General features: G+C 27.0%; 1 protein-coding gene across 3 annotated transcripts in view; it reads right to left on the bottom strand.

The window, feature by feature from the left end:
• Positions 1-950: 950 nt before the first annotated feature.
• Positions 951-10,809, bottom strand: part of LOC140982996 (disease resistance protein At4g27190-like) — a 23,623-nt gene continuing 13,764 nt past the window's right edge. For all 3 annotated transcript variants that reach the window (XR_012176369.1, XM_073449833.1, XM_073449835.1), the window contains exon 4: positions 951-1,008. The gene's annotated coding sequence lies outside the window, so the exon portion shown is untranslated. The remainder of the gene's footprint in view (positions 1,009-10,809) is intronic.

Here is a 10,809-nt window from a genome sequence, read left to right as displayed (position 1 = left end):
CTCTCTTGTTTTCTCATTTTCATTCATGAATTCGAACATTAGATTTGATTCTCGCTTTGAATTTATGGAGTAGTTTTTTTTGTGATCGGGACCACGATAGGGACAAACTGTCGATTCTGTTCATGCATTGGATTATTTGATTTATGAATTAATCTATGTTATTGATTAATGTTTGCGTAATTTTCGTGCTTTTAATTTGGCCAATTATTTGCATGTTTGTTGTTCGATCTTGACTCGAAACAGAATAGGTTGAATTTAGATTCAAAAATATTAATCAACACACAGTTAAATCGACTAGAAATAGTATTCGGTTTCAATGTGCGATTTTAGGCGACAGCTGTGATTCCATCGTTGAATAATGCGTTTTTGTTTAATCAAATTCAATTAGAAATAATTGGACTGTTAAATAAAAACAGGATTATAAATTCTAGAAATAGATTTATAGTTAATTCAGGGAATTTCATCGTGACATCGAATAATTTGTAGTTAATTAATTTCAAGGCGTGATTGTAATCAAAGTTTGGACCGTTGTGTGTTCCCGGTCATTTTGTTGAATTTGAAAAATATCCCAAGTTTCGAGCTGTCCTGCAAGTTCAATCTTAGTTGATAATTTAGCATATTTTAATTTAAATTTGACTAGTTTAAATTATCATCAAATCACTTGTTATTATTTACCTAGATTAAATCGAATAATTTAAATTTTAGTATTTAAACAATAGTCTCTGTGGGATCGATACTTGGACTTGTCGTCCATTTGTTACAACTTGACCTAGTCCGTTTGCTAGAATTATTCCCAACCGAAACCATCGGTCAATTATCAACCATCTTACCAGCGAAAATGAAAGGAAAACAGAACAAATAAATAAATGAAAATGTATTGAAATCTGCATACACACTAAAGATTCAAAAAAGAAACACAACTTGTAGAAATTTCCTTTTCCTACACTCTATTTCCTTTTTCATTCTTTGGTTCAAGTGCTCGTTCTCTTCTTCACTTGTTGTTGCCCACTGCACTTGTTAGCAATAAAATATTTCAGTTGAAACATATGTATCTTAAAAATGTAACAAAACCGATGGGGGAGAAATAAAAACGATGAAATTTGTCATGACATATCAAGGCACTCAAAATAGAATACATATATCATTTTCTTGAACTCTAAAAATTTCTCAATACTTAAGATTTATTAATTACAAGAGCCCATTTTACACTTCAGCACGGGTCGATTAAGAATTATGGACTACCAAAATTCCCAAATCTAAATCGTTTAAATATATCCTAATTCTCTCCAAAAATTTCTAAAATATAAAACTCACTTCTTGTACCAAAGAAAGCAAGTTTTGATCAACATACCAATGACGAGCCTGGCTCGAGCTAGGTTCGCTAAGTATGCTCGTTTTCGAGATCGTTAAACAAGCTTATTTTCACATTAAACAAGCTCATTTTCGAGCACTTTGAGCATTCTTAGCCGAAATGCAAACTAATATATGAAAATTTGAAGGACGGATTTCTCATTTTATAGCATATATATGTCATCTCTTTCACTAAAACTTCAATGTGGACAACAAATAAACAATGCATGTTGCTAAATTAACGGCCCAAAAAACTAACCCAACAAATTAGTCGAGCTCGGGCCATATAAACGAGCTTGAGCTTGCGAGCTTACTAGTCAAATATCATTAAGCTCGAGATCAACTCGATAAGCTTTAGGAACGATCTCGAACGAGATTTTTACCGAACCGAGCTCTGAGCAGCTCGGTTTGCTTACATCTCTATTAATGTACATATTTATCGAAATTATAAAAATAATCTATCTTGAAAAGAATAATCATTCATAATTAGAAAGTTATTTTTTTATAACACTATTTGTTATATATAAACTTAAATATTCCTATATTGTATCTTTCTTACGAGCATATATACGACTATCGATTGACTATACCATTTGATTCGAAGTGATTTTTTAAATTATATATGATGATGATCTTGGAGTAATGTATTAACATTCTCTCAAAATGAAATTAACTTATGTCACCTATTTTAGGAAAGAGGCTTGAGCTCGAACTCATGTGATAATGAAACTTCTATGTAATTTAAAAAATGAAATTAATTTATCAAGATATGTAATTAAATCGAATTGAATAAATCCTCAATCAATAAGTATATATCGAGAATGGAATAAATTATTGAAATTAAATACTCTTCAATTCTTCCATTGTAGAGGGGAAACTACAATATGTTTGACTAGGGCCTTTCAAAAACGACAAGTGAAAGTTTCCAACTATGAGGCAGACATCCCATGTGCTTTCATAATGAAAGTGAAAATTGCATTTTCATTTTACATACTCGTCTCTCTATAATTTTATCTCTTTATATTATTAAAATTTAATCTTAGTTATGTATCTTTTATTTTTAAAAATTATAGTTTTTTTTATCAAGAGTACTGATGTGACTATGCACATGTGAGTGTCACGTCTATGTTAGATTGTTGAGCTAGTTTAATGGGCGGTGAATTTAGAAACATTCAGCTCACATTGAAGTTTTAATGAAAGATATGACATGTGAATGTTATGAAATGAGAAACCAACCCTTTAAATTTCATATAATAGTTGGTATTTTGGCTAAGAATGCTCAAAGAATTCGAAAATAAGCTTGTTTAATGAGCTCGAAAATGAGCTTATTTAAAGAGCTCGAAAATGAGCCTGCTTAATGAGTCGAGCTTTATCCAGAAGCGTTAAATATAATAAACGAGCTATGAACGAACCAAGTTCGATCTATTCGCGAGCTTTATAATTTTCAAACGATTCGAGTTCGAGTCTAATGATAAAAGTTGAATCGAGCTCGAGCCTATATACATCTTAAACGAGCCGAGCTCCATTCGACTTGGTTCGTTTAATTTACAAAAATCAAAATGGTTTAAATCATATAAATTAAGCTTTGTACGTCTGCTAATAACATTAAATTAAAATAATGAATTTACTGTTATAGTTACAAATTTCCACATATTTTTTATTCCATTTTTATTTTTAAGAATTTATTCCGAGTCCAATTCCGATTCCGACTCCGACTCCGGATTTAAAACTAAAACCAACTCTTGCATCCGTTTTTCCCGTGATAAGTTTAATGGATCTCCGTCACTCTGCCTGTCTCCTCCATTAGAAGCGTGAAACTCAAAAATGGGCGAAGGGCCTACTTTTTTTAATTAAACTAAAATGAGCTTTTAGAACACTGTCAGCATCGGCTCTTCAAATTCCATTCCCAATATTTTAGTTACTAAATTTTTAATTCTTCCGTTGTCTCCCACTTGTTCAGCTAGTTTGGTATCCAAAATTTAGAGATTATTAATGAAGTAGATCAAGTAATAGAATTAACTTTTTCAAAACATATAAAAAAATTTCTTATGAAGACTATTATCATTCTGTCATGAACTATTTTCTTTTTCTTTTTCAGCTCTTTTTTTGATTAATATATATACTAGTGCACCGACCGTGCTTGTATAATATTTTTTTATAATTTATTTTATTTATTTAAATGATGATCAAAATGTAATTATAAGAAATAGTGAAGGATTACAATGTAATTTGATATATACAAATTATCGAGAAACTAAATTGCTATTTGAATTTTTGTAATTAAAAAAAATAAAAATAAAAGTGTTTGTTGAAATAAAAAAACAAAACAAAAGTGTAATATTGGTATCACATAAAGGCAAAATTGGAAGAACAAAAAACAGACCAAGACACCTTTTTTGTCTCTATTAAAGAGATTCATAATAATAATAATAAATAATAATAATAATGATAATAAAAATAAAAAATAATAAATAATAATAATAATTAGATATGAGTTTCTTTAAGTCATTTTCTATATTAGTTTATTATGATCTTTAAAAGTGTACTTAATTCAATCAAGATAGTTATTAATTTGATTTTACTTTGAAATTTAATTTAATTACATGTTACATATTTAAAAAATCCATCTATTTTACTATTATAAATATATGAGTTTGAATTGTGAGATTACTATTTTACCCTTTCATTTATTTTATAATTTTTTATGTTAATGAGGTTCTTTAAGTCATTTTATATGTTAGTTTAATATTATCATTAATAATGTACTTAATTTAATCAAGATAGTTATTAATTTTTTTACTTTTAAATTTAATATAATTACATGTAAAATATTTAAAAAAAAATCATCTATTTTACTTTTTCTAATCTAATCTAATACTATTATAAATTCTAATATAATAATGATAATAAAAATAAAAAATAATAAATAATAATAATAATAATAAAAATAATAATAAATAATAATAATAATTCTATTATAAATATATGAGTTTGAATTGTGAGATTACTATTTTACCCTTTCATTTATTTTATAATTTGTTATGTTAATGATGTTCTTTAAGTCATTTTCTATATTAGTTTATTATGATCTTTAAAAGTGTACTTAATTCAATCTAATCTAATACTATTCTAAATTCTAATATAATAATAATATAAATTCTAAAATAAAAATAAAAATAATAATAAATAATAATAATAATGATAATAAAAATAAAAAATAATAAATAATAATAATAATAAAAATAATAATAAAAATAAAAAATAATAAATAATAATAATAATTCTATTATAAATATATGAGTTTGAATTGTGAGATTACTTTTTTACCCTTTCATTTATTTTATAATTTGTTATGTTAATGAGGTTATTTAAGTCATTTTATATGTTAGTTTAATATGATCATTAATAATGTACTTATTTCAATCTAATATAATCTATTATAAATTCTAATATAATAATGATAATAAAAATAAAAAATAATAAATAATAATAATAATTATATTATAAATATATGATTTTCATTTCTAAACTTACTATTTTACCATTTGTTTGTTTTATAATTTGTCATGCTAATGAGGTTTTTTAAATTAATTTCTACGTTAGTTTAATAGGATTGTTAATGATGTTCTTTAAGTCATTTTATATGTTAGTTTAATATTATCATTAATAATGTACTTAATTTAATCAAGATAGTTATTAATTTGATTTTACTTTGAAATTTAATTTAATTACATGTTACATATTTAAAAAATCCATCTATTTTACTATTATAAATATATGAGTTTGAATTGTGAGCTTACTTTTTTATCCTTTTATTTATTTTACAATTTGTTATGTTAAAGAGGTTCTTTAAGTCATTTTATATGTTATTTTAATATGATCATTAATAATGTACTTAATTCAATCTAATCTAATACTATTGTAAATTCTAATACTGTCATTTTATATGTTATTTTAATATGATCATTAATAATGTACTTAATTCAATCTAATATAATACTATTATATATGAGTTTGAATTGTGAGATTACTATTTTACCCTTTCATTTATTTTACAATTTGTTATGTTAATGATGTTCTTTAAGTCATTTTATATGTTAGTTTAATATGATCATTAACAGTGTACTTAATTCAATCAAGATAGTTATTAATTTTTTTACTTTTAAATTTAATATAATTACATGTAAAATATTTAAAAAAAAATCATCTATTTTACTTTTTCTAATCTAATCTAATACTATTATAAATTTATGAATTTGAATTGTGAGCTTACTATTTTATCCTTTTATTTATTTTACAATTTGTTATGTTCATGAGGTTCTTTAAGTCATTTTCTATATTAGTTTAATATGATCATTAAAAGTGTACTTAATTCAATCAAGATAGTTATTAATTTGATTTTACTTTGAAATTTAATTTAATTACATGTTACATATTTAAAAAATCCATCTATTTTACTATTATAAATATATGATTTTCATTTCTAAACTTACTATTTTACCATTTGTTTGTTTTATAATTTGTCATGCTAATGAGGTTTTTTAAATTAATTTCTACGTTAGTTTAATAGGATTGTTAATGATGTTCTTTAAATTATTTTCTACGTTAGTTTAAATTATTTTCTACGTTGTAAATGAGGTTCTCCACTAAATAATATGCTTCATTTGATCATTTAGTGTTCTTGTAATGAGATGAATTTTTTACCCTTGCGTTAACATTTTTTATTGTTATATGTCATTTGTGTTGATTATGTTGTATGTGTAGGATCGAGCGCTTGCCGCTTTACCAAAAGTTATAGCTAGTGGTAATGGTGAAACTCAAATATTTTAAACCGCACAGCAGCACAAGCACCATGGTTCGATTGCTCTACCAAGTAGAGACAATTATTGCACCCAACAGTATGTATGTCATATAAAATGTCAATATTTCTCAAATAATAAAATCGTTTTTCAAAAAGAAAAATTTTTTAATCTAGAAATGAAATACATGAAAAACAAAGTCTACACAATTCTCATTCTATTTATAATGGTATAAGAACAATTCTAAAGCTTTGTGGACATAATAGATCAATTTTGTGAATTCGTAGTAAATTGAGACATTGAGTCAGTTGCACTTTATTTTCTCCAATATTATCTCGATATATTCCGAGGTGTCTAAGAAGTTGTTTTTGTCTCTTTTTTAGTCAAAGTGGCTAATCAGCTAATTTATTAGATATAAGATGGTAGCATTGAAAACTCATCGCCAAATAAATTTACTTAGCCAAATAGTGAAATACAAATTTAATTCTACAATATTTCATCAAATTAATTTTGACTATCATAAAAAGCTCATGAAATCTAATAGTCATATTATTAGATGAGATATTGAATAAAACAAATACTTTTATATATTTTTGAATGCATATGATATCTCATATGCATATCTTAATTACGTTATTCGTGTCTCTTCTCAAAATTTTTAAAATACAATAATTAATTTTGTATATCGTTCCACAAGATATAAAATATTATAAACAAAATGTAAACTCGATAGAAGAAAATTTGTTTTGTTTCAATGAATAATATAATATTATGTTCTAGACACAACAAATGAGATTGAAACTATATCATCCCCATGATATGATGAACGCAATCATTGTTCCAAAGATTCTAAAAGAATGACTAACGAGATGATTTTCCTGAATTGCGTCAAGAACTCATCTTGAAACATTTCATATTCTCAATCTTAATTTTGATGTTAACAAAACTTGTTATTTTTTTCTAACAAGTTTATTTGAGTGCGGAGAAAGCTGAAATTAATCAGGCTTCGAACTGATCAGTTCTATACCCAAAACTGAAGCTATCGAGATGCAAACTGAAAGTGTCAACGGATTGTCCAAACTGAACCAGTCCAACTAATATATCAAGACCAGTTCAATTGATTGTCCAGCTGATACGTGATTCAGCAGAAGACCTTCAGAAGCCCGGCCAGCTGATGAAGAGTTCAACTGATGAAGAGTCCATCTGAATAGCTCAACTGAATCAGTGAAAGCAGTCTAGCTGACGAGCCACCTGATTTCATCATACGAGTTCAGAGCAACAGTTTGGAGCATACCAGTTCGCAGATCATAGAAAGCTTTTCAAGTGAAATCCAGCTTTTCACAAAGGTACAAGCTATTGTCCGATCAAAGGGACAATAATGAACGTTGCAGCAGTGCTTAAAATAGAAAGTTTCCAGAACGGCTTTCAAAAAGTACACACACCATTACGGGAAACAAATTCAAATTGCAACACACATAATTGATGAGTCTTGATGTACAATAAGCTTCGTCTCTATAAATACAAGATGAAGACCATCAAAGAGACACGATGATGAACAAGAGAGGGCACACTCAAGTCATATTAGCTTATAAGAAGCAACCATCCAGTTTTGTGAGAACACTTCAAAGTGTTATCAGCTTCGATTAAAAGCACAAATCCATCGATGTGTGAGAACGCTTTTGTTGTATTCAAATATCAGTTCTCACATACGCATACACAATCACTCACACATATACATGAGAGTTGATCTTACAGTCCAGTTGAGTGAGTAAAAACTTTAAACAATGTTTTTGTAGTCTTCGCACAAAGAAGTTAATCATGTACGGGTTGAAAGCTGCTGCTTTAAGTGCAGTTGTGTGCTAGAAGTTCAGTTAGGAAGTAGAGTAAGTATTAAGCTGAGCGGGTTTATACAAAGTATTGTATAAATCAAAGTATTCTAGTGTATCCTACCCGCGAGGTAGAAGGAGTGACATAAGAGATTCACCTTCAAACATCCATAAACAAATTTTGTCATTTTTACTTATTTTGCAGTGCATCTATTTTAAAACTGTTTTGATTAGTTCAACAGATATCAGTTCACTTCTCACCATAATTGAAATTATACAAGCTCGAACTGATCCTTGCTTTATTTCAGTTTTCCTCACGAAAGATTATTTCGAGTGACTTCTACTTGGTGTAAAAACCAAAATCGATTTAATTAATCGGTGTTAACATTCTTAGAACAAGAGATGTTGCAGCTCATTAAAAATATTGTATTTGAAACACCCATTTTGGCGTTAAAACTGATCATATCAACTCACTTGGAAGTTGGGGTATAAGAGAGCCAGGCTTGAAGTTGATTCAGAAATACTGGTCAAAAGAATTAAGTTGGAAAAGATTGTCCGTGTTGGGTTTAGAAACTCTAACAATCTTGATTTTTATGATAACAAAACTTGTTATTGTGTTTTTAATATATTTACTCAAGTGTGAAGTTGTAACTCAAGATGGAAGCTGAAACTCGACTTTAGCCAAACTAAAAATCTGGCAAGCTTTGGTATTTTGATTATATCGCACGGCTTCTTAATCCAAATGATCAGCGCCAATATGTCTGAATAGAAAACTCAATTTAGGACAAGTCGTATTTCACGTTAGTTGGGCTAAATCAGATGTTATATAGGCAAATTTATGGTTGCAATACCAAACTAATTGCACGAAAACAACAATCAGTTGAGCATGAATAATTACGGTATTTTGGTCAGCCTAATCAGCTCGATTATCCAAATGAAACGATTCAGTATGCATCACAAATATAAGATGATGATCTACAAATCATATTCACATGTCAAAGTCTGAATCGGAGTGTAAGATGCTGATAAATGAATATGAAGTTACTAGTTCTGCACATGCTGAAACTGATTTCAGCATGGCTAATTAGTTTGGTTCAGTTGAGCAGATTCAGTTGACCAACTTCAGTTGAGCAGATTCAGTTGACCAACTTCAGTTGAGCAGAGGAGAAAAATTGAATCAGTTGACCAGTTGACAAGACCAGAACTGAACCAGTTGACCAATTGAGCATTGCCAAATTGAATCGGTTGACCAGGACCAAAACTGAATGACAAGTTTAGGCTCGGCAAAATGTCTAGCAAGGCAGAATTGACTGTTTCAATATCAGAAACAATACAAAAACTTTTCAAACGGTCATATTCTTGTATCTAATGTATATGTCATTTTTGGAGCCTATAAATTAATCTTGAAGATCAAATACAAGATTTTGAAAAGGATTCAAAGCATGGACAACCTACATGAACAAATGAGCTAGAATGAAAGCAAATCCTATGTGTGATGATATATATATTTGAGAGATAAATGCACTGTAAAGGATTAAATCCTCACACACAATCACTCACACATATAGATGAGAGTTGAGCTTCAAATTTTAGTTGAGTGAGTCTTCACATAAAGACATTAAAGATTGTGTTTGTAGTTTTGGCATAAGAGACGTTAAACATTATGCAGATTGTGAGGTTGTGGCCTACAATCGAGTATGTTAGGAGTTTCAATTAGGCAATGGATAAGTCATAAGTTGAAATAGATTTGTACAAAGTGTTGTATAAATCGAAGTCTTAAAAGTTTTGTTCAAAAAACCCCAAAAAATTGTTTTAAGTTTTTTTTTTAAAAAAATATTTTTTAGAAACTTATATTTCTAAAGAAAAAATATCCAGTTACAAACATATACTATCAAAATGTAAGGATACCGTTTCAAGATTTTTTCAGAAAAAAAAAATTTGATTTTATTTTTAATATTTTTTTTAAAAAAATATTTAGCAACTTATATTTCTAAAAAAAACGAAACTTTCAACTAAAAACATAAAAGTGCATAACAAGAATAATTAAATTTGATGATAATAAAATTCTAAGTATTATACGCAATAACTAATCTAATCTAATACTATTATTAATATATGAGTTTGAATTGTGAGCTAACTATTTTACCCTTTCATTTATTTTACAATTTGTTATGTTCATGAGTTTCTTTAAGTCATTTTATATGTTAGTTTAATATGATCATTAATAATGTACTTAATTCAATCTAATCTAATACTACTATAAATTCTAATATAATAATAATAATAATAATAATAATAATAATAATAATAATTCTATTATAAATATATGAATTTGAATTGTGAGCTTACTATTTTATCCTTTCATTCTAATACTGTCATTTAATATGTTAGTTTAATATTATCATTAATAATGTACTTAATTCAATCTAATCTAATAATATTATAAATTCTAATATAATAATAATAATAATCTATTATAAATATATGAGTTTGAATTGTGAGCTTACTATTTTATCCTTTTATTTATTTTATAATTTGTTATGTCAATGAGGTTCTTTAAGTTATTTTCTATGTTCGTTTAATATGATTATTAATAGTGTACTTAGTTCAATCTAATCTAATACTATACTATTATAAATATATGACTTTGAAGTGGGAGCTTACTATTTTACCCTTTCATTTATTTTACAATTTGTTATGTCTTTAAGTCATTTTCTATGTTAGTTTATATGATCATTAATAATGTAATTAATTCAATCTAATCTAATAATATCTATAAATATATGAGTTTGAATTGTGAGCTTACTATTTTATCCTTTTATTTATTTTATAAT

Source organism: Primulina huaijiensis, chromosome 8 (assembly GCF_012295235.1).
Source record: "Primulina huaijiensis isolate GDHJ02 chromosome 8, ASM1229523v2, whole genome shotgun sequence".
NCBI lineage: Eukaryota > Viridiplantae > Streptophyta > Magnoliopsida > Lamiales > Gesneriaceae > Primulina > Primulina huaijiensis.
Note: the sequence above shows the minus strand (reverse complement) of the source record. Positions and strands in the feature narration are given on the sequence as shown.